Below are 25321 nucleotides of genomic sequence, written 5' to 3'. Positions count from 1 at the left end.
TTGTAAAAAGCCATTATAGTTTTTTCTGATAAGAATAAGAAGTTTTGCAATGTATAAGGTTTTAATGAACCCTTAAATTAACTTTATTTTTCCCCAAGATTAATAATTATAAAGGAACGTAGGTCCAGTTATCACATTTTCTACCAGAAACATACTGGCATGCATGGGCAATGTTTCTCTTTAAAGTAGATGCTGACACTATATAATTAGAGAATTACAATAATGGGTCTTACAGAAGGAAAGGAACTATATTCAGGTATACTTTTTGGCATATGCTATTAGAGAAACTTTATGTTTCAGTGTGAGATTTATATATCTGATACAATTCAACTTTATATCAAGTACTCTCATTAGAACTAGAAGTAGCTTTAAATGAAAAAAAATATTATTCTACCATCTCAGAAAATAGTTTTGGCTTATTCCCCACTAATTTTGACCTTAAAAAAGTAAGATCCCTTTAGTCCATCGGGGCCTAGGTGGCCTGCTTATTTTCTCATAGAGGGTTCTAAAGCTTCCTGGAAAGTCTTAGGTTTTACTCTATTAGCCCAATGTTACAGGGCTCTTCTCCATGCCATAAATATTCATTTGTAGATAATGATACTTTCTACTGCCTCAATATATTTTCATATTCAGTTTTCTTCTGGATTCTGGATTCTTTATATCTCATCTGAGGAATGCTTAAAGCCATCTGTTATGAGATTTTTCCTCAAACTTTCTCTAGCAAAAGGACCGGTTTTTATCATAACATACTTAATTAACACCCTGATCAAGGAGGTAAGCAGTGCAGCAGAGATTCCTGGAACAAGATGATCAATTGGACTTACCCTGTGTTTGCTGAACTGCCTGAATTTTATAAGCTTATGTGGATATGGCTTAGAGATGAGATCCAAACACCTCCTGCTTCCTGGTCTCTTCCCTGAATTACCTCTCTGTATTATCAGTATCTCTTGCCAGCATTTTTCTCTGAAGTTATTATAGACTATATTGAATTTATGAATCATGTTCAAATTTGTTAGTCATTAAATATTTGTCCAGAACTGGATATATGATTGTGTGCTTATAGAAAGATGCTCACAATATAATGCAGTAATTATGGTGATGTGGAATATCTATTACAGGAATAAAGTGAAGGAATACTTCATCCAACCTTAGTGAGTCAAAAAGATACTTCCTGTCTCAAAGATGCGTAGAAAAGTCAGATTTATGACCATATAGGCCATAGTGTAATGACATGATGAAGGTGAAGCTCCATGGGCATGGGTACCCCAACTGTCTTGTTTAGGCCACATTCCCAACATCACACATAGATGTGGCTCATAGGCCCTAACCCTCAGGACATTATGTGTCAAATGGATAAATGGAAAGAAAGGATTTTAAGCACAAGAGTGATGTGGTTCACTTTGGATTTTTAGATATATTGTTCTGGCAGTGGCATGGGACATGGATCCAAAGAGATTAAAACTGGAGTGAAGGAGTCCAGTAATGATGTGAAGACATGAGGGTCTGAACTAGGGCAGAAGTCAGTCCCAGAGATGGATTTGAGGCGTATTGGAGGGTTACAAATGTAAAACCTCGTAACTGTGTGCCTGTGGGAAGAAAAGGAGAGGCAGGGGGCAAGTGTTGTGGCAGAGTTGCCATCATCTAATTTAAAGAATACAAGGAGAGGAGTTATCTAAGGGAAGAAACAAGTTAAAGTTTTTATGCAACATATTATCATTTAAAAGTGTTCCAACCTTTACTTTTAAAATGAACCCATGAGGAAATTCTAATAGATTTTTAATGAAAATCTTGTAGCACTTTAAAATTTTTAACTATCCCATGGGCATTATAGCAGCACTGGGTCAAGAATATAAACTAAAAACATGGGTACCTCCCTTTTAAAAAACAAAAGTCTTTTAAGAATACCAAAACACTTGGGCATAACTAACACTTATTCTTCATGCAGAAATTTTGGTAGAGAGAGAACTATATTAATTCTTTCCTCCCTTTTGCTTTCTTTTTTTTTTTTTTTTTTCTTGATATTCTTCCCCTGGGTCTGGCATTCTGCAGTAAAGTAGGCAGAATCAGCTACCACATGGAGCCTCACTCCCAGACAAGTGGCCTTTGAAAGTTTCTCCTGTAGGAAGAAAAGCTTTCCAAGGAAAGGAGCAATGCTTGCAGGCCAATGAGAATTCCAAATAAATAGCATTTCGACTTCTGCTTCTCAGTCTGGTTTTAACATTTGGTGAGGGGCAAAACAAACCCAACCAAACAAAGTGCTATCGTTCATTTGAACTTAAAGTTCAAATTATGTTACATTTAATTTGTAATCAGATCATTCTAACTATAGTTGAAACATATAATTCTGGTATAGTTAATATTTGTATGAAATCTTGTTTTTATTTTTTTCTCACTTTTTGGCACTGACTTCTTCTTCTACATATATGTTTTGTTATCGCAGGATGAATAAGTTTATTGTCATATCGCAGAGCAAATTCTCCCAGCCCAGATAAATTTGGCTTTCAGCATGGTTATGGGACATCCAGTTGGCAATACCCAGCAGGTATCTGGGTATACAGAGCTGAGGCCTGGGGTAGAGGCCTGAGCTCTGAGTAGCAGTCATTGACAGAGAGATGATACCCTGAGAGGCAGGGAGACCATCCAGAGAGGGTAGAGGGCCACCAGCAGAAGACCGATGTTGACATCTGAGCAGCATCAACATACACGGAAATGAAAGAAGAAAGGCAGTTGGAAAAAGAGAAAGCAATTTGATTAGAGAGACTAGAGGAGGGCCTAGAGAGAGAAATGTCCTAGAAGGCAGGGCTTTAAGAAGTTCAAGAAGGAAGGAGTGAGAGAGTAAGTGAAGCAAGGAGCTTCTCTCCTTAGGTAAAGCTCTGACTCCCTAACATCCCTCCTTCCTTCCCTAACTCTTCAGAACCTTAAGAGAAGGCAGTAGTTAGCTGTTGCTGTGTCCATACTTATAAATGTGCACAATCTATGCTATGTGAAGAATATAATTTCTTCAGTGTACAAGTATGACTTCAGATTAACTTCCTTAGTATTGCTTCCATCTAGTTTGTTTATAGGCTTTGTGGCTTTTAATTGTCTTTTCCTGTAAGTAGCTACAGTTGATTTGACTGTAACGCAAGTGCTTCAATATTCATTATTTTAGTGGTTACCCAGCAGATTTTGTCATTGTTTACTCAGAGATATTTTTTAGCCCACTCTGCTCCTTATTCAGGATAGAGCAGATAAATATCTTGCTCAGAGCCAAACAGGGATACTTTAGATTCTGCTTCCATAGACTTTCTACTTTGTTATTTGCACTGACTCCTAAAAAATATTGAGAAGGATAAACAGAAAAGTTCATTTAATTGTACTGAGTTCATTTATTGTTCTGAGCAAGAACAATACTCCCTATCTGATTAGTATCACTTCTGATCTGTGTTTTATCCACAGAAAGGTACAGTTTTGTTTTTCCCCAAATAGATTGTGGTTTACCTATATTTTCCCTATTGTAAAATGCAGTTTGTGTGCAGGATTCAAACCCCTTAATCCAGGCCTGAGTCATACTTCTGTTAAAGCACCCTCAAATTGTTCATTTTTATTTGCCCATTCCTCATGAGTGAAGAGTTTGTTATGGATCTTAAACAGCATTACAGTAAAGGAGTGATTTTAAAAGTCGTTCCTTTTGGTTCACAGGATACACTTCTGTGGAAAGAGAAAATAAGATAGATATTATAATAATAATGCTATACTTTTTATCAAGTTGTGTCAGAGCTCATTATTAACCTTATTTTTATGGCATTTTGGCGAGTTTCTTTTTATTCTAGTTCTCGTATTCACTGAGACTGAAAATGTAAAAAATTAAGACTTTTATCCAAAGCCACATAGGCAGTAGATCTGAGTAACTTTGGCATTGCTGACACACAACTTGTCTTTTTCCTCTGAGCTTACTTAAAATATTTATGAAGCCCTTGAAAGCTTTCTCATCCGTTTTTTATTTTTCCCTTACAGAGTATTGATGTCTACTTTTTTAACTTCAAAACTTCACATAGCACAATTGTTAAAAAGTTCAAAAGTAACTTTCTTAAATTTAGCTTTTAATCTAAATTTTTTATTTTTAAAAAGCCCTAACTTTACAGCACATAATATAACTAATAAATACAACAAATATTCATCAATATTGAGCAAAATGATAAATTTTACTTTCGAAAAGGTTGTTTTCAAAAAAACCTGAACCTATCATTTAGTTTTTTGTTTTTTGGTTTTTCTTTTTTCCTGATAGCTGCTGGCCTCACAAAGTATTGTTAGCATATCAGTTTGGTGTTTTGGCAAAATTAAAATTAAAATTATACTATTCCTTTCATCCAAGTCTAAGTGCTATTGCTTAAAATTTTTCTTCCGGAATTTTTCATGTGAAATTCTTGGAGATTGAGAGAAGATCGTAATTCAGATCTATTAATAAAGATTAATTGCCGCTAGAGATATACTGTGAAATACATATGCAAAGTCTGAAAAGATGTGTTACAGAAGATATGAGTTCGCCATTCCTAAGTCACTTTCTTCAACTTTAAAGTATCAACATTTATTATGTTAACATCAAATACTTGAGAACAGATTCTTGAAGTATTGATAAATCTGAATTCTTGCTATAAGATTTGAAATACCTGAAAATCAAATACAATGTTGGAAATTCTGCTACTTTATTATTTCTTCAATAGTCCTGGTAACTCTAATGATAGCCACATATTTTAAACAACTGATTATCTTTGACAGAGGAATTATACATGAGAGCCTCATTTAAGAATTCCCTTTATTCATGGCTGTTGTTTGTCTGCCCTTCTTTTTGGTGGTACAGAATAAACAGGGCTTAGTGGGAAGGAGAGGCCCGTACAGTCTAGCACACAGGCCTTGCACCCTCAGTCTTGGTGGTAGTATGGGAAGGTAAAAACCAAAATCCCTGAGCTGGAGGGGTTTTCAGGTCAAGCTTAGAAATAACATTTCCCTCCAAGCTGACCACTCCTTCTGTGTTCTTTCTCCGTGACAGGCCCCTGCACCTACCCAAGCTGGAAGCCTTGCTGAATAGTCCACTGGATATTAGTCCTGTCTCCAATCAGTTATCAGTTATCAGTTATCATGTCCTCTTTTGTCTGTATTCTTTTCCCACTACCGCCTAACCTTCAGTTCATACTCAAATTGTCTCTCACATACGTTACTACAATGCCTTCTGCTTGAACTCCTTAGCTCTATCAGCCTCTCTTTTCCCACCCAGACTTCGCCATGAGCTCCTCTTGCACATAGACATAATTTATTCTCCAACCACTGATGTTCGTAACATGAAAGCTTCAGCATGGCATGCTCTTATTTAAAATCTGTCTTTGGCTCTTTACTGTCTTTAGGACAATTCTAAGCACATTAACCTGACTTATAGGACCTGCATTGGGGTGATCCCAGCTTACCTCTCCAGGAACATTTCTTACCCCAGAGAAAACTTTAGTCAATACTGAAAAATCTTTCAATTCAGGACACCATGCTTATTCTGGCTCCAGGTCTGGCTTTATGTGTAGTTTTCTCAAAACATACCTGGATCAGTTCTTCCTCTTCTCCTGTCATATTCCCTTTTGCCTAGGTAAATTCTACTCTTCAGGTTTTCAGCTTGGACCTTACTTTTTCAAAAAAGTCTTACTGGACACCTATGAAAGAATTATGTACCCTCAGCATATCAGTATTTTTCCTATTGCCACACTATCACTCTGTATGGTAAATGTCTGTGTGTTCAAGTGAACCCTTCACAAGGCAGTTAGCTCCATGAAGGCAGGGGCTGAAGGTTTCTGGTCCATCATTATATACTTAACACCTAGTACATTATTTGGCTTTTAGCCATCATTGAAAGTCAGTTGGATGTTTGAATACATGGATTTTTTTATTCATAAATATCTGAGAAGGCCAGGTATTATTTTAGAATTCCTAGACACCTCAAAGTTCTCCGCCAGAACATGGAAGCCCAACTACGTTTTCTGAAAATAGCCACCCTGAGGCCACTCCCAGGCCCACACAGGTGTTGCCCACTTCACAGGAAGGGATCTGGAAAAGAGACCTACACAGGACTTGGAAGTAGTCCGAGGGCCATTAGGGCATGGACTTACAGAATCCCAGGAACCCAGCATGTGGTCTAGAAGGAGGGGTAGGGAAGGCATAGACAATGTGGGCCGATCTCTTTGGCCTAAGAACTGGGTAGGAGGGTTGTGTCTAAGAGCTCTACTACAAGCAGGAGATGATCTGGACTTGTTCTAGAGATTGTACTCCTAGTGTATATTTGTGAAAGTGTAGCATTAGCAAGAACCGTCTAATATTGTATTTGTAAAACCCCATCTGAAAATATGAATAGAACTTAAAGGTTGTAACTGAATCTTTGCTAACTAACCTTTTAATTGTTTGTATTTCAAGACCACATGACTCTCTGTTCTGTCGTGTTCTGGGAAGCAGTTTCAAGTACTGATTAAGAGCACAATGTGGAAAGCCAAAACAGGGCTATGAGTTGTGAGCTGGATTTTGTTCTCAGTTGTCCCTTTGCTGACTATGGAGCCCTGGGCAGAGTGCCTCATCTGCTGAAGAGAGGTAATCGTCCTTCGGGCTTGCAGTGAAAGTATGTGAGGTTAGAGTCTTAAAAAGGCTTAGCTTAAGTAAATGCTCAATAGATCACAGTGCTGTCATCATCATCATAATCACTGTCATTATTTTTACAGCTGTTATTCCTCATTGTCCATAACTATTGTGATGACCTTGGGCAAGTCACATAACCTCTCAGAACCTCAATTTCTTCCTCCATAAAATGAGATATTTGGAGCAGAGAATAACGAAGACTTTGTCCGTTAAGAGCAAGGACTTTCTGGAGTTCTTTCTCTTTCAGTGTACACTGAACTTGAACTTGACCCCACAAGGTGTGTTTAAATTGTTCATGGAAGTTAGCTACTATGCATGTAATATCACTATATATTCTACTTTAATCAAATGTGGTATGCAAAAACTGAAAAAACCTGGATTAAATATGCAGTTTATGAAACAAGTGTTTGCTTTATAGAAAGATTCATTGTAGAGTCCCTTTTACTCGCAGACTCTTCTAGTACATTAAAAATAAAATTTGATTTAAAAAAAGAGATTCGGTTTGTTTGCAACTTTTCAGAAACATATGCGGACATTTTTAATCCCTTTGAATCACAGAATCCCTTGTGAATTGATTAACTCTGATTCCTCTCTCTGAGAAATAAGCATGGTTGCAAATATTTGCATACAATTCCTGGAGAGTGGGTGGTCCATGGATCCTAATTTAAGAATCCCTGGCGTAAAGCCAAAATAAAGAGAAAACCAATAAAAACGGAATATGTTGAGGATATTATAGGCATTTCTAAATGCCAGCCTCCAAACACCTGGCTCTCTTCAGAATCAGAGAAACAAAGAGAGAACTACCATTTATTGAACACACACTGTGCCAGACACTGTGTTAAGCATTGTATAAGTGTCCTTCCCCTTCCAAATCTAAAAAAAGACAGGTATTATTTCTGATGATAAAATTGAGGCTCAGAGAATAAGCACTTCTGCAAAGTCTTTTCACTATTAAATGGTAAAAGCAAAATTTGAACTGGGGTCTGACTCTAAGGCTACATACACTATGATAAAAGGCCCTCAGTTCCTTCACATTTATTCCCAAGCCCCCAAAATTTTTATTAAAGAATAGATCACAGAAATGTACAGATTTTTCTGCCTTAGTGAACTCACAAAGGAACCAGCTTCATGTTGAGAGCCCATCGTTTCCGCCTCCCATGTTCTGTGCCATCAGAGCTCAGAGGACTTGTAGGAATTGTATGTTGGTGTTGGGATGGGGCAGGGCAGCAGAGAGCTGAGAGATGATGGACTCTCTTGGCTGGACATGATTCAAAAGTTCTGATCCCCTACGTGCCCAGTAAAGTTTTCCGGCTGACATCTGTATTAAAGAGTTGTCAGCTGAGGAGCAGAGAAGTGTCCAGTCAGACTCAGAATACCTCATTTGCCAAGTATCACATGAGAATAGTGAGGACAGGCCCCATTTGGAAAAGACCTGCTTCTAGGAAGATTTATTACATAGGGGTCAAGTTGCATAACATGGGATATGGTCAGGATAGTCAACTCCTCCTTGACTCATTCACATTTCATAAGACAGCTAATCTCTTCAAAAAGGAGGGACTAAATGAGGAAATAAATGAAGGGCCTTATATGAATGACAGAACAACCTAAGTCTTATTGGAATTCTTTCTTGGACTATGTCTATAACCTTGGTGCTATAAGCCAATATTGACCTTTCTTCATAAACAGCTTGACCCAATACTGTGCAGAAAGCACTGTGCTTTGCACACTTAAAGACCTTATATATTAAGGTGAGTTCTGTGTCCTCATGTTATAATCTGTGAAAACACAACATTTGTGGTGATTTGGGAATATGCTCACAAATACATTTTTTGTTTCAAGTCATTTTAAGATATGCTATCTTATCACCTCAGCCTTCACAACATGTCCTAGAAAATTATGCTGTTTTCACAGTGATATTAAAGGCACCGTGAGATTTGGTATTTGATTTAGATTTTCCTCATGATTTCCCACGTGATATAGAACTGCTTCATAAAGTTACTTGCTGTGAAGTATTTCAGAGCCTTATTTGGCAGTAATCAAGAAGATACTACTTAAGAAGGTTTAAGAGTAAAATATGCATATTTAGGAGTAACTGACATCTGATAAGCAATTTTGCTTTTATGCTGTGGATGGCACAAGAGATATTTTACTAGTGTAAAAATGATACCTCCTTATATCAGCAAGGCAGCATAACATAGTGGTAAAAGTATGGGCTCTAGAGCCAAACTACATGTGTTTGAACTGAACCCCAGCTCTGATGCGTGTCTTCTTCAGGATCTTGGGGAAGATATTTTGTCTTTCTGTGCCCTGTTTCCTTATGTAGAGAATGCAGGTAATAGCAGGTTCTTCCTTTACTGTGTTAATTTGAAAATTAGGTGAATTAATATACGTAAGTGTATAGAACAGTGTTGGTGCATAATAAATGTTATGTAAGTGTCAGACATTGTTATACAAATGAGTAAAGATGACTAATAAACTCTAGGTGTTAGATGGTTTAGAAAATAAGTTAGTTTATCCTCAGTTTAGGATAAGTCTTTAAATAGAGTTTTTCTTATCTTGGTCTCAAGAAAGTTTTAACTAGGACCTCTGCCATTCCTTCCGTCTTCTTTTATCAAATCTGAATATCAATTAATGGCTTCACTGACATCTGAGGGCTGAGGATCTTCATGTACCTGTGAATAGAAATGCGTAGTAAGTTTGATAGATTTCAATTTGACAGATTGAATAAATACCATTTCTCACACATACTCAACATATTTTTGCCAAATGTATGTCAACCCTACTGTGATAATGAAATACCACTGTACTTTAAATGTTGCTAACTTCATAACGGCTTTGAATATGGTCAGTGAATACCGAGAGAAAAAATAACACTAATACTATGTGAGAAGTCCTTGAAACCATTTGATGCTAAAATAGTATCTTCACATTTGAAAATGCTGGAAAAGTGTGGTCATTCATTCATTCAAAATATGTATTGAGTACCTACCATAGGCCTGGCCCTGCTCTAGAAACTGGGAATAGAGTTGTTACCCTTGTGGAGATGATGTTTTAGTAAGAGGAGATAATGAACAAGTAAATGAGTAAAACATGGTCATTTTAGAGACAAATAAGTGCCATGAAGTAAATAAAACAGAGCAGTGTAATAGAGGGAGGGGCTCACTGAGGTGATAACTGAGCTGAGGCACAACTGAAATGGGAGCAGCGAGTTTCATGATGAGGGAACAGCAAAGGCAAAAGCCTGAGATAGAATGAATGTGATGTGTTTGGGAAAGAGAGAGGAAGGAAGCTTAGATCTTGGGGGCTGGGGAGGAGAGGCAGTACTCGGTGAGGTTTTGGAAGTAGGCAGGGGCTTAATTAAACATGTGTTGACTATAGGCCATAGCAAGGGGTTTGATTTTATTCCAGGTGCTGTGGGAAGCTGTTCCACTGGAGTGACATGATCAGATTTGTATTTTTAAACAGTTTGCTTGGCTGCTGTGTGAGAACCAAATGTCAGAGACCATAAGTGGTCCCAGAAAGATCCCTTAAGAGCCATAAGATCCCTTAAGAGCCCTTAAGATCCCTTAACTGCAGTTCAGACAAAAGTTGGTATCTCAGACTAGTATGTGACAGTGACATGGACGGAAGCAGGAAGATCTGCAGCCTATGTTGGAGGTGGAGACAACAGGACTTACCAATAGTCTGGATGTAAGTGGAAGCTAAGGAGGAATCAAAGAGTCACATATTTTAAGGTCTTGCTCAAGTCCTGCCTTCACAGTGAAACTTTCCCCAGCTATTCTAGCCCACTTTTGTCTCTCCTTTGATTGCAGTGGCTGTTGAGCTGACAATATGTGCAAGGCATTGTTCCTGGTGCTTAGAATACATTCGTGAATGAAACAAAGCTTCCTGCCCTGTGGATGTTATGATCTGTCCTGTACCACTTCTTCTATATCTGTGCCACTAATTTACATTAAACTTTATGTGTCTTTGTATTAGTCTCTAATTGTTTTTGGATATATTATTTTTGTTCTCTAAATAGAAAAGCACCTTTAGGACCAGTGACCTCAGTTTTCAATTTACTATAATGTCTAGCTTAGTGATGGTGGAAGCAAAAGTAACAGTGAAAATATGTTTGTGTTTTTTCCCCCCACAGATAGCTTGTTTCTAGGTTTGCCTGCTGCTTTAAATAAGTAAACTTGTGAAAATCCAAAATTGCAATTCAGATGACTAGAAGGGCCATAATTTTTTCATTAAAAAAGATTATGGGCCTGGCACGGTGACTCAGCGCCTATAATCCCAGCAATTCGTGAGGCTGAGGCGGGTGGACCACTTGAGGTCAGGAGTTCGAGACCAACCTGGCCAACATGGTGAAACCCTGTCTCGACTGAAAATACAAAATTAGCCAGGCGTGGTGGCTGGTGCCTGTAATCTCATCTACTCGGGAGACTGAAGCAGGGAGAATCACTTGAACCCAGGAGGCGGAGGTTGCAGTGAGTCGAGATCACACCACTGCACTCCAGCCCGGGTGACAGAGTGAGACCCCGTCTAAAAAAAAAAAAAAAAAATTACTCACTCAAGAGTTACTCTAAAGTAACAGTTCCCCTCCCCAGTGAATGTTATTAAAAATTTGTCAACAAGTCATTATGCATTTGTCAGGGGGATTCGGATGCAGGAACTGAAGCTGAAGAATCAGAAGCCATAGTCCATTTAAAATTAATCCAAAGTGAAGACATGAAAACTATAATTTAGAATTGTAAATTAAAAATAAAATTATTTCTGAGTGTTCGAATATGTGGACTTTATAGTCCATTTTCTACATTTACAATTTATAATCGACAGTTATAAATTAATTCTTTAACCAGGTCACATTCATCCTGGCAATGAAAAGTAACCATTCGAATATACAACTAAGTTGGCTTCAGAATATGGCTTTCTGAGTACGTCTTAAAATATAAAAAAGAAAACAAAAGTCATGGCTTTATGTTTTGCAAGGAAGACTGAGTGTCTTCATAAACACTCATAGGCTATTGACTCCTTTTCAAGACCCCTTATAGTAGGGTTGGCATTGAGGTGCTATTGCTAATGCAATGCTATATCTTACACAGCTGTCCTGCAGGTTAATTAAGCTTTTGACTATCCCAGGAATTATTATTTCCATGAAAAATGCTTCCGGATTCTAGAGTACAGCCTTTAAGCCAAAATTAGGAACATACTTCATTTATAAGAGGTCTTAAACTTGTTTCTGTAATTCTCATAATCCATGTACTCTTTGAAGATGATCATAATTATCAATGAGCAATAAAACCTTTAATCAGATCGTATGCAGCAGCACAGTTCTTATATTAAAAACACAGATGCCCTTCCCTTACGCCTACATTCACAACACATTCATTAAGTGCGTTCTCTGGGCAGGGCCCTAGACAAACAGCAGTAAATTAAATCTGGTCTCTAAGCCAGAAGAGCTTAGAACTCTTTGGGGAAGAAGACACATGCACAAGTAATACACAATCAACAGTCTTAAGTGCTGTAATGGAGATGTAAATAAAATGCATTGCAGGTTATCAACAGTCTTAAGTACTGTAATGGAGATGTAAATAAAATGCATTGCAGATTCTGAGGAAAGCAAAATGCTTTCTTCTGAAAAAAGAGGGAAGGCTTCCTGGAAGAGATAGCATTTAAAGTGTCACTTGAAAATGGAGAGAATTTAAAAGGAGACAAAAAGGGAAGAGCATCCTGGAAGGCATGACGGCATGAAAAAAAGTGATAGAACTCAGAAAGTGTGTATGTACAAGAACCAGCTAGTGCTTCATGCAGTGAACATTCCTGTAGCAATTACCAAGTGTAAGGCAATGCCTAAGAGGCCAGAGACAAAAAGAAAAATAAGATATGGGGCCTGCCTTGAGAGATAATTTGGGTTAATAAATCTTATAAAGTGTGAGAAAACAGTTTTCATTTAAGTTTGAGGATAGTGTTGGATGCTGAACTGTGGCATTGGAATTGGATTCTATGGTGATAGTAGTAATAATGCTCACCATTCACTAAATCCTTCAGTTCTCTAGCCACCATGGCAGGAATTTACGTGTATTATTTCCTTCAGAGCTCCTCAAGAGATATGATTACTATTTTATTCCTGCTTGTCAGCTGAGAAAATTGGGGCTAAGTCATTTAATTTATGTAATGTTTCCCAGCTGGTGAGTAGCAAAGTAGAGATTTAAACAGGTGTATGGTATTACAAAGCCCGTAACTCACTGAGGGGAGCCGCAGGAGATGTTTGAGTAGGATAATGATTGATTTAAGCTGTTCTTCTTAAGAATTCATTTGAAGGCCGGGCGCGGTGGCTCAAGCCTGTAATCCCAGCACTTTGGGAGGCCGAGACGGGTGGATCACAAGGTCAGGAGATGGAGACCATCCTGGCTAACACGGTGAAACTCCGTCTCTACTAAAAAATACAAAAAAAACTAGCCGGGCGAGGTGGCGGGCGCCTGTAGTCCCAGCCACTCGGGAGGCTGAGGCAGGAGAATGGCGTAAACCCGGGAGGCGGAGCTTGCGGTGAGCTGAGATCCGGCCACTGCACTCCAGCCTTGGCGACAGAGTGAGACTCCGTCTCAAAAAAAAAAAAAAAAGAATTCATTTGACTACAAGGGTAATATAATGATTAAGGAATTATGCTTGTGAACAGCTAATGAGGACCTAAATGAAGGTAATGGCAATGGGTATGAAAAAGGAAACGAGGTGACAGATGTCGTAAAACTAACTGGATTCAGGGACAAGGAAGAGGGAGAAGTAATATACAGCTTCAAGTTTTAGGGTCTGCATGTGACGAAGTAAAGACCAGCAGAGAAGAAATATCCTTTAGGGAGTGAGGTGAGGGGATAGGGGCAGGGAGGCTGGGATAAGTAGTTTAATTTTGTACAATCAAACTTGAGGTGCCAATGGGATGCAGGTGGGAGGGAAAATGCAAAAGTTGGGGTTAGAAATACAAAAGCTGAGCTTGGAAAAGAGGTAATTTAGAAATGGGATTATATTCTACCGGTGGTAGAGAGGTCAAGGAGGACCGATAGAGGCCTTCAGAACCCTAGTTTTATTTTGCTAGAGAAATCATAAGCCAAATTATAGTGCTTATGAAGTGAGGGGATAATAAAAAACAAAAACAAAGGAAGGGTAGGCTACTCTAAAAGAAGTTAAAAGGTAAGAGCAAGTAGTTGGTAGACTAAGAGACTAACAAGAATGAAGCAAGTTTTGTTTCCTTGAGAATGGACTGACTAAAGAAAGATGATGATTGATAGGGTAAGGTCTTATAGAGAGGGCAGGGCTGCATTAACTCAAGGTGATGACTTAGCTAGGTAAGAGATGCCTGGTGCCTCCTTTGGATCCATCCAAGCTCTTCTCATCTTTTAGATAACCACTTAAATGTCACCTCTCTGTGGAGCCTCAGTCTCTCCTGTAGTTTTCCCCATAGAGGCTTAAGTGTTCCTTATCCCATTCTCCCACTGCTCTTAGTACATACCTGCACTATGGACCAGTGGTTCTCAAACATCAGCATGTTTCAGGTCATGTAGGGGGCTGCCTAAAACACAGATTACTGGGCCTCATCCCCAGCATTTATGATTCTGTAGATCTGGAGCGAGGCCTCAGAATTTGCTTTTCTGACAAGTTCTCAAGTGATGCTGATGCTGCTGGTCTGAGGACCACACTTGGTGTACTACTGAACTAAACTGAAAATACATGAGGTGTACAAATAAAGAGCTTGGGAGTTCAAGGATGCACTAGTATTCCAGATCTGGAAATGTTCTAGAAAAAATACTCCAAGAATCAGTCATGATTTAACAGCAGGTAAAAGAATGAAATACTTCTTCATGAAAGAATAATATTTTGAAGAGGCCATCAGCATAATCTCTACAGAGCAGAGGTTTCTTAGGGGAGAGCTATCATAGATGAAGACTTTTTTTAAGTGAAAACCACAGCCATGACTATAATTATACTGTAATCTTAAGGAGTGCCCAGTTGTTATTTGGAGGGAAATAAGTATAGAGCTAGCATACTATGTTTCATTTAGAATATTATTTTGTTATTATTCATAACTTAGATCATTGAGACTGGAAAAAAAAATGTACCGTTTTTAAGAGCTGGTTTTATAATTACCATTTTGTCTGCTGCATCTAATTATTCATTTAGGTTTACCTGTCTCTGATAGTTACTGTCCAAATCTGACATAAGCAGATATACTAAATCTCAGGACTTGGATAAATATAATTTTTTCTGTACGTCACTAAAGTGTTGGCTGTGGTTAGCAAATGTGCTAAGTTGCACAACCAAAGGTGCAAAATCCTTCCTGACATTTGCAAGCTTCAGTCATTTCAAGTTTCTTTTATTCATTCAAATGCCCACTAAGCTAACTCATCAGTATCAATGACAATCAGCTTAGCATAAGCAAAACAACCATTCAGTCATAGCCACACTGTGTAACATGGATATATGAGATACTTAATTCTGACAACATGGTCAGATGCCACTAGATGCAAAGTTAAATTAATTAGATATGAGAGTAAATAATAAATCATTTTAGTTCCAAGCATGTATAACTTCAATTTTACCATAATACCCCATATAACTGAAATTAGGTTTCTGAGTTGAGATGTGTAAACACACCTATTAATTTTATCAACATCAAATTGACATCTGCTCTAGTCTTTTTGAACTATATGAATCTTTATTTAAAACCTAAAAATCCATGGGAAAGCAAACAAATCCTTCAGACCTAATAGAATGCAAATAAATTATTCTAGTCTAACAGAATATAAAGTTTGTTGTGAGAATGCATTTCTCTTTGAAATAAAAAGCAATTTTAAAAGATATAGTTGCCCACCTAAGGGGGAATAATCCCTTGACATATAAGTGATACTGAAAATTCCAAATTGTTGGGATAAGTAGATATTTTGAGAGAATTGAATTGCTTTGTTAGAAGGGAGATATGGGTGTCAGTTTTCTTTATTTCCATTTTACCATGACAGAGTGGTAGTTTTTGAGCAGCTGGGAGATACTCAGAAAAATTACGTGAAAGAAAGCCACTTGTCAGTCTTTTAGGATATATTTGGTTCTGTGTCATCAGAAGGTATTCTGCCCTCTCCCTGGAATCAAGTTGCAAACACGATCCTCAGTAGTAATTAGAGCTAAGCGGCAATTACAGGACGTATGATTTGTTCAGAAGCACTGCCTGCCGGCTGTTTCCTGGCACCACATTTCACAGGAGCACCAGGTTGAAATGATGGAATTATTTACTTTTAAATGTAACATCTCATACAATGCTCAAATGCAGACGTGAACGTGGACTGTAACCTTAAAAACGAAGGTAAGCACTGCTAACTGACCCACATTTACACCTTAAGGAACTTTCTTATGAAATATGTGACAAAAATATAAAACAGGTCAAACGAATTTCAGAAAAAGATAAAAGTATCAGAATTAAGACAAATAGAATTTGCTAATTTTGCAATTCCTTTCTCTAATACTATCTTGATTTTCCTAGCCCGTTTGTATTTCAGTTGTACTATTGAACCACTGTGCTAACTATAATGATGAGGTAACTGATTTCCCACATTTCTTTAAGCTTTCAAAGTTTGTGTCAGAATAACTACTAGGTAAAAATGAGATTCATGTTCAATCCAAGTATGTTACAACTCTCTCTCCTTTTTAACTTCTTTTCAGAAAGTATATTTAAGCTGATGATTATACATGTCCAAGAATCCACATTCAGATGGACAGAATAGTGGCTGGTAGCCTGTAATCAAATTGAGTGACGTGGGTGATTTACACTCTTGTCACATGATTTTTATGATAGGCACCATTTCAAGTGTTAATGTTCCATCTAGTTCACGTCAAAGCTCAATGGTTTCGTGTTTGTTTAGACCCTTGGGCATAGAAATCTCTCTGGAAACCAGGTAAGTTTAGCTTCTCAAGAGGGAGTATTGTCTGTTATAAGAGTAGGTATAATTTGTATGTATACAATAGTTACTTGTGAAATTTTCATTTCTATTTTAATGTTATCACTTTATTTTCCCCCACCTTTTATTTCCCACCTTACTCCCCACCTTTTTTTTTTTTTTTTCAGTTTTACCATTTGTAAAACATGAATAAATATATTATTAGAAAAGGACTTAGGAACTCTTGGCACAGGAAGATGTTTTTATCTCATAAAACAGTGGAATTTCAGGTGGTTTGAAAAATATTGAAACAGCATTGACTTCTTTTATTCTATCTTATTCATGGGTTAGAAGTATAAACACTGAGGGTTCAGTGGACTTGCAAAAATGAATAGGTTAAAGCCAAAAATGCATCAATTTTTCCAAGGTCCTTGAGACACTGATGTGTGACCTCTTGGCAGACAATGTTGCTCAGTGGAGTTATTACATACCTGATTTAGAGAAGATATTTTCTAGTGCTAGATTCACTGTGGCCTTTGTTTTCTATGTTTGCTTTTCCTAGAATTATTTATCCTAAGCATCATTTTCTTCATCAGAAAAACATGGGATGATCATAAGCCATGTAAAGTTTAGAAAACTACTTATTGTGGTGTGTGTAAAATATATGTAAAAAGCTATTAATATATGTAAAAGCACCTTGTGCTCTCCAGTGAAATGGTATAGTATTTGTATAACCCAGGACACAATGATGAATTTCTGAAAAAATATACCATAAAATTCTATGGTGCACTCAAGTTTCTAACTTGTCCCTTGCCTTCACATGGAAGGCAGATACCATCGTGGGAGCACGTAATAAAAACAATCCTCAGTTGTTGCAACTGAAGTGACTACTGGAGACAGAACTAGAGATATGGTCTAATTTAATTGTTACATCTTGTCACAGGGACAAACTTGACCTGATACTACAATAATCTTGCTATTAATCTTTTGATTTATAGAAGCAAATATTGAAAACAAAACCAATACAATGTAGTTGCAAAATAAGGCAAATGACAAATTTTATGAGTGCTTTCTAGTTCCCTGGAAGTATTATGGTGGGAGCCAAAGACAAAGAGATGAAAGAGACACACAGATAGGTACAGAGATGTACAGAAACACAGAGAGACAGAGACAGAGACAGAGATGTCACATACAGGAGAGAAACAGGAGAGATGAGAGGCAGAAAAGACAGGTGGGAAAGAGGGAAACTATGGAAAACAGTGATTAGAGAGAGTTCGAGAATGTTGGTGTTAGAGAAAAGGAGACAGAGATACAAGTCAATCAAAGTTTGGAAAGTTGTAGAGATTGTGCAGTTTTGGAACTTCGGGTTCTTTTGCATTTCTTTGAGCTGGAAGCATGCTTTCTCAAGTTAAATACATTGAGCACCAGTTCCATTTTTATGAATTGTGTACTTTCCTTTGGTGTCTTTTAAAGCAAAGGGAGCTTAACAGTCTGTTTGAAATTCAGAAGAGACCACTAGTTAAAACAAATGTCTTAAAAGAAAATATTTCCATTCCTTTGTTGCCTTATAAAGCAAATCATTGAAAAGGAAAATAATGAGTGCTGTGTGAAATGCTCTACTTTCAGTGGGACTTCTTAGGAAAAAGTCATTATGGCCTTGACTTTTGGTGTTCATTACTGGCATAGGAGGGAATCATTTGGGGAGCCAAAATGAAATTCCATATAAAGAATATTATTCAGATTTTAAAAAGAAGATCCTACCATTTGCAGCAACATGGATGAGACTGGAAGACATTACGTTAAATGAAATAAGCCAGAAGAAAAAATACTGCATGATCTTTTATATGTAGATTTTTTTTAATGTCAAATATATAGAAACAGAGAATAGAAAGGTGGCTATCAGAGTGTGGGAGAGAGGGGAGTATGGGGAAATGTAGGCCAATATAGGCAAAAGGTAGAAAGTTGTAATTATATAGGATGACTATATCTAGACATCTAAGGTACAGCATGAGGACAGTAGTTAATACTATTTTGTATGTTAGAAAATTTCTAAGAGTAGATTTTAGGTACTCTTACCACACACACAAGTAACCAAGTGAGATAATGAATGTGTCAAATTGCTTTACTCTAGTGATCACTTCACTATATGTATGTACATCAAAATATCACGTTGTACACCATAAATTTTATATGATATTAAAAAAAGAACCTGACAGTCAAATTGTAAAGCAAAAATTTTGATGACTATGTTAAAAAAAAAAAAAAAGAAAAGAGAAAGAAATTTCATGTAAGAAAGTCTGGTACAAAGTCAGTATAATAGTACAAGAATAACATGATGCACAGGACCAAGGCAGCCATTTATGATGAGTCCCTTCATGTGTAGAAAATGCTTGGGTGTTCATTGGAGATATTTTGCACATCGCTAGTGCCCCAGAAGCTGCCTACCTGACTGAAGCAAGTAGTATCAGTTTCTAGGATGTCAGGACAATGGCAGAGTTTCAAGAAGCCAGGCCAACTATCGGCCCAATCTGTTAAATACCCACTAGAGACCTTTTGGAGTACAAGCATTCCCTGGGTCACAGAACATTCCATGTTTCTCAGGAAAAGGGTGAGCTCACATTGTCTTCCAGTTGCCCACAGCAGTGTTTGAAAAACTTAGATGCTCTGCTTTACTAGGATGTTCCTGCTCGTGCAGTTTTTGCTCCACTCCATTTTATATAGATTTCTGTCATACAATGAAGAGGTGAAAGGGAAGAAAATCATTTTAGGTGTAAGATATTAGGAAATTTCAAACAAGAAATTGCTACTAATTCTAGTCCACTTTGCAAAACTAAGCCAAACGCACTGCTCTTTCTTCCTTCTCCAGATCATCCCTCACCATTTTTTCCCATTGTAGCTCCAATTTTACCCCATCCTCACAGTCTCTGCTCACTCTGACCCTGGCACGGCCAGATCAGGCACCCCATACCAGGTTTCCATGGGGATGGAACAGGGGCTTTCATGCTGCTTGCACAGCAACCTTGGCTGCCAGATGGAAACCATCTCTGCCGCTCCTGGGTGAGAATGGCTTATTTGCTGATGGAGGACCAAGAGTGGCCTTTTCTATGATGGCCACCATGGCTATCATACTTTACTAGAATTTGTTATGAACACTCTATAGTGCATTATAATTCTGGTGACCTTGGGATACCGGTGCAAAAAGGGTTTAGAGCAGTTTTTACTGTTTCTATTTATTCCAAAGTTGTGCTTTCTGGGATTTTATTACTTTTTGTTGTTATTTTTAACATGGGCAACTGCTTTTGAATAGCTATGAAGTGTTTAGTTAATATTTAAGCTAAGGAAACCTTTTTTCTCTACCAAGGCGGGAGTAGAGGGCACTAGCAGAGCAAATATTAACTCTGTTTTCTCAAATTGAACAAGCTTGGGGTGGGGGAAATACCCTTTTAAAAAGGATAATTTATATAAACCACTATTCTTTTCTTTTCTCTCCTTTTGTTCCTTAAATGCCACAGCCTAGACATTGAAAGCAGGAACTGAAATTCTCTGAAACTAGGAGGAAAAAACATTATGTGCCCTAGAGCTAGAATTTATAGCAGCAGCTGGGTGCACTGACCTCAGAGTTGCTGTATCCAGATCCCTTTAGCCTGGCTCTTAGTGTGAACTGCAGAGGAGAGGCCTAAAGACAGAGCCAGAGGTCTAAATAGGCCTGCTGCTTTGATCTCAAATAGAAGGTCAGTTGCCATTACTTGAAAAAAATGTGTCTTCTCAGATAGCATTTTTGTTGTGATTCTGATAGTACTTCAGTATAAAAACCACCAACACAGATGTGAGTATGCCTCCTACTATGAGGCTATTTAAATTAGTTATATTGATCTGAACAGTATGGTTAAAGCATAGTTGTAATGAACTTTGTTGATCTCTTTTTTTCCCCATTGGGAATATTAAAAGAAGTATTTAAAATGAGGCATTATACTGGGGATTCCAAAAGCAGGGAGGGAGCGAGGGGGGACAAGGGTTGAAAGCCTATCAGGTACTATGTTCATTACTTGGGCAACAGGATAATTAGCAGCCCAAACCTCAGCATCATACAATATACCCATTATATAAACCTATACATGTACCCTATGAATCTAAAACATACATATATATAATACATATATATGTGTTTTATATATATATAATAAAATAACATGAGCTGTTATAATCAATTTTGTGCTGTTTTTTAAACTGGAAAGAAATGTTGGCTTTTGACCACACTGGCTTTTCTTTCATTGAATTTCTCCCATTAATCATGTTGATAAAACAGTAAAATTAAAATTTCATTTAATTAAATGAATACTCTCTTTAAAATTTCAGTCAAAATTAAAAAAGAAAACACGCCAAATACTAATCTTGAATTTTTTAAGAAGGTAATGATGACAATACATGATTCCTGTACATCTTTGATTGCACAGACTTAAATATTCAAAACAGTGTTCATGGGCACTGAGCTCTAGGTTTGGTTCTACCATTAGTCAGGTACCATGGTAGATTAAGCTCTCCAAATCCCATTTTTGTTACACAAAATGAAGGGTAGATTCCTAAACTATGCTTACCTCTAAAATTTTATTAAATGTAATTCTTCTAGAACTATTCAGTGACTTGAGTAACACTGTTGCACTTTTCCTGGGAAAGGTTGTATTTTTTAGGGAGGTTTCCAAAATAAGTGATAGTTCTGCACTGCCATTAGGTCGCTAGCATGCTGTAGACTGCCATCATAACTGCCAATTGTTAGATTTTATAGACTCAGAGTTCTAGATATAGATTTTTCTCTTTGGCATCACTAGAGTCTCTGTTAGTCTCCCCTATTCACTTCCTAAATTCAGCAAGGAAGCATCAGCATCAGGGACAACAAATAGTTCCTCTGTTTGTAATAGAAAGAGGCTTCAGACTTCAAGAAAGGGTCTTAATGCCATTTAGGAGAGTCACCAGGCAAATGTAGCTCAGGACCATCACCCCAGGTCTTTTCGCCAGTAAATTTCATCAGGCACTGTGACCTCCCAATCTGTTCTCGACCTCAGACAATTTTAGTAAAGCCCTGTCTGGAGATAATTTTGGCTTCTCCAAAGACTTAGTAATTTAGAAACTAAGCACATGACATTCCCTTTTGATAAGTCAGGTGTTTAAAAATTATTGCAGAAAACTTGAGAAAGCATTTGTTGGAATACTGTTTTTTCTTCTTTCAATTTCCTTTTTTTGCATGATCATGCTTAATACTATTGAGTTATAAGCTGAGAAATTACGATAAAGCAAAAATATTTTAAATTCAGTTTTAACCCTATACATTTATTTAAATTCTTAAATTCTCATACTTTTCAACGCTGCTTTGAAAAAGGATTGCAGCCAATGAAGTAGATCACATGTTTGACCAAACTATAGTTTGTACAGTATAGCAAATAAATCTTATCCATTTTTTTACAACACTTAAATGTAAGCAATTCAGTCTGTGGGCAAGATATTCAGGTATAAATGAATCATCAGTTGGCTGTACATATTCTATTGCCACAGCATCTGAAAAGCCATCTGTTGCATCTCGGTGAAAGATTCATTGTTTTGTGTAAAAGCTGGCATATTACTACAAGACCCAAAGGACATTGTGGCTTTAAATCCCTCATGATGTGGCTTCTCTGATGTTTTTTGATGCAGCACTTCATTATTGCTTATCAACTTCAGTGCAGTGCTCAGAAGGATTTACTTTTAAATGTAACATTCTGCCAGGCTGCTGCCATGGTGGCTGCTGTCGGAGCTCTTTAGGGGGAAGCCTGAGCTTCCCCAAGGGAAATTCAGGCACGTAACTGCCAATTGTTAGATTTTATAGACTCAGAGTTCTAGATACACATTTTTCTCTTTGGCATCACTAGAGTCTGTGTTAGTCTCCCCTATTCACTTCGTAAATTCAGCAAGGAAGCATCAGCTTTAAAGAGAAATTTTATTTGCTCACAAATCATTTTGAGCAAAATCAAGCTGGCAGTGGAAAAAAAAGAACTCAAAAAGCATCATTGTCATCCTAAAACTATACAAACTTGACAGTATTTGAAGACATTCTTATTGAGAAATTTTGCCTATATTTGTCGAAGCATTTTATTAGAATTAATAGCATTGACTACATTTTTTAAAAATTCTGTTAATTTATAACATACAGAAAAGTGCACATAAGTGTGCAGTTGACTGAATGTACACAAATATAGCATACACATGCAGCTGGCCCCTAGATCAAGGTAAGAATATTTCTGGCATCCTAGAAGACACTCTGAATGCCCTGTTTTAGTCGTCTCACCCCCCACCTCATCCCATCCTTGCTGTGAGGAGAGCCACTATCCTAACAGAATAAATTACTTTGCCTGGTTTTATACTTTATATAAATGGTATCATACAGCATGTACTCCTTTATTTTAGTTCTTTTTTTCAACGTTATGCTTGCAAGATCTATTGGTTGTTGCATGTAAGTGTGTGCCATTTGTTCTCATCACTGTATGTCATTGTATGAATGTTTCATTGTGTGAACATACCAAAATTATTTTCTATTGTTGATAGATTAACTGCCTAATTTCCAGTTTGGGGCTATTATAAAGAATATTGCTATAAGCATTCTCGAACATATCATTTTTGTTAGGTATATACCTAGAAGTGAAATTTCTGGGTCATACGGTATGTATATATTCAGGTGAAATAGATATTGCCAAGTAGTTTTTCAAAGTAGCTGTGGCAATTTGCACTTTAATATAGAATTCTAGTTGCTCTGTATCCTTGTCGACACTTAATAATCTTCATCTTTCTTCATCAAATCGAACCATTCTTGTGGATATGTAGTGATATCTCATTGTAGTTGTAATTCACATATTCCTAACTACTAATGAAGTTAATCACCATTTTTGTATGTTTATTGGCCCTTTTAATATATGCTTTTGTGAAGTGTCCAAGTCTTTTGCCCATTTATCTAGTGTTGTCATTTTCTTATTGATCTGTAGGAGTTCTATATTCTAGATTCAGGTCCTTTGTCAAAAAATATTTATTGTGAATATCATCACCCACTCTGTGGATTGCCTTTTCATTTTCTTGATTGTGTCTTTTTCCTACATTCTTATTAAGAGAATATATTCATCAATTTTTTTATTTTATGATTAGCATCTTTTATTTCCTGTTTAAGAGACCTTCGCTTACTCCAAGGTCACAAAGATACTCTATTTTTGGTTTTGGTTTTTGGTTTTTCTATTTTCTGTTTTGCCTTTTAATACAGAAACCCTAAGAATACCTTGAGAGCCTAAAAAATTTTTAACTTCAACATATTCTGTTTTCTATGTACTTTTTGTTTATACAGTTCCCTCCCCCATTCTTCCATATATACCTCTCAAAACACAAGCCATTCCTCAAAGTTTCTCTTAAGAGATAATCTGCTCATCTGTGGAAACATTTATGAACCCCATTTATGAACCAGCTACAATTTCTTTCTCTCTTGAACCTACTTAACATTTTTTTGATAACACATGACCGCTGCCATTTATGGTAAGTATTAATAGATTTAATTATTCATGCTCTCCTGGGATATGGCATAATATCAAGGACTGGGAGTAGTTTGTAACCATGTAACTGAAGCTTATGCAACACTGGCTATGTATCAGGCACAGGTTTAGGCAATTTGCGTAGAAAAATCTCAGTTAGTTTTCCCACCCGTCCTATGATATAGCTACTCTTATTTTTCTTAATTATAGAAAAGACAGTGGAGGTATAAATAAGTAAAGTTAATTGTCCAAGGTTGCACAAGAAAGCAGTGCACCAAGGAGTCTTCAGGTTCTAACATATCTGTCTCCTGAGCTGGTGCTTTTAACAGATGTAGAACAGTGTTGCCTGTGTCTTCTTAATTTTAAAAAATTTTAAGGCTTGTTTCCATGCTCAAAACATTGTGGGAAGAAATTTTTTCTGGCTATATGTCCACAGTGCCTGTTAGTATATTAAAAACTCTGAGATGCGTTGCAGAAAAGAACTGCTTTAAGCTTTGTTGAAGCAACATTTTCTAAATGTATTTGATGACAGAATCTTTTTCATGTAACAACTTTACATATAACCTACTTTAGGGAATGATGACATGGGCTTTAAAGTCAGATGAACAGGAGTTTGGACCCAGGCTCTACCACATACTGAGTGATTTTAATCACTCTAAACCTCACCTTTCTCATCTGTAAAATGGGAATAATAGTATAAATATCACAGAGTTGCATTATAATTTAGTAAGAATAAGGGACATAAATCACTTAGCACATTACCTGGCATGCAGTAAAATCTCATTAAATGGTAGCAGTTGTTATTATTATTTTCTTATCTTAAAAAGTAAAATAAGTTCTGATACAGTTCATAATCCCTGTAGTTGTTAGCATTGTGCCTTGTTAGTCCCTCATAAGTATGTATTGAATCAAATAATACTATTATTTGGAGAAGATTCTTTTTAGATAAATATATTCATTATATATGTTGGTTATTTAAGTATCAGATACTACACTAAGGTCAAATAAGTTTCAGCTAATTCCCAATTGAATACTATATCTGTTTGGAGGTCCAGTATTTTAAATCTCTTAGGTTTATGGTAAAATGTTTCTCCCTCAGCTGGAGAATGTATCTATATGACTGGAGTGTTTTCACCTGTACAATTTGGTGACCATAGCATGGTGGTGAAAAGCAGAATTCAGAAGTCAAATAGCCTGGGTTCTAATTCTGGCTCATCTACATACAAACTATATGAA

At 37.0% G+C, this 25321-nt stretch overlaps 1 protein-coding gene across 12 annotated transcripts in view; it reads left to right on the top strand.

Annotated features, from left to right (window-relative positions):
* ZNF385B (zinc finger protein 385B) overlaps positions 1 to 25321 on the top strand; it is a 422701-nt gene that overhangs the window by 284899 nt on the left and 112481 nt on the right. The window contains exon 1 of one of the 12 annotated variants that reach the window (XM_025404505.1): positions 15786 to 15976. The exons of the other annotated variants lie outside the window; for them this stretch is intronic. The gene's annotated coding sequence lies outside the window, so the exon portion shown is untranslated. Of the gene's footprint in view, positions 1 to 15785; positions 15977 to 25321 lie in introns of those variants that run through there. 12 annotated transcript variants of the gene reach the window in all.

This window comes from Theropithecus gelada, chromosome 12 (assembly GCF_003255815.1).
Source record: "Theropithecus gelada isolate Dixy chromosome 12, Tgel_1.0, whole genome shotgun sequence".
NCBI lineage: Eukaryota > Metazoa > Chordata > Mammalia > Primates > Cercopithecidae > Theropithecus > Theropithecus gelada.
Note: the sequence above shows the minus strand (reverse complement) of the source record. Positions and strands in the feature narration are given on the sequence as shown.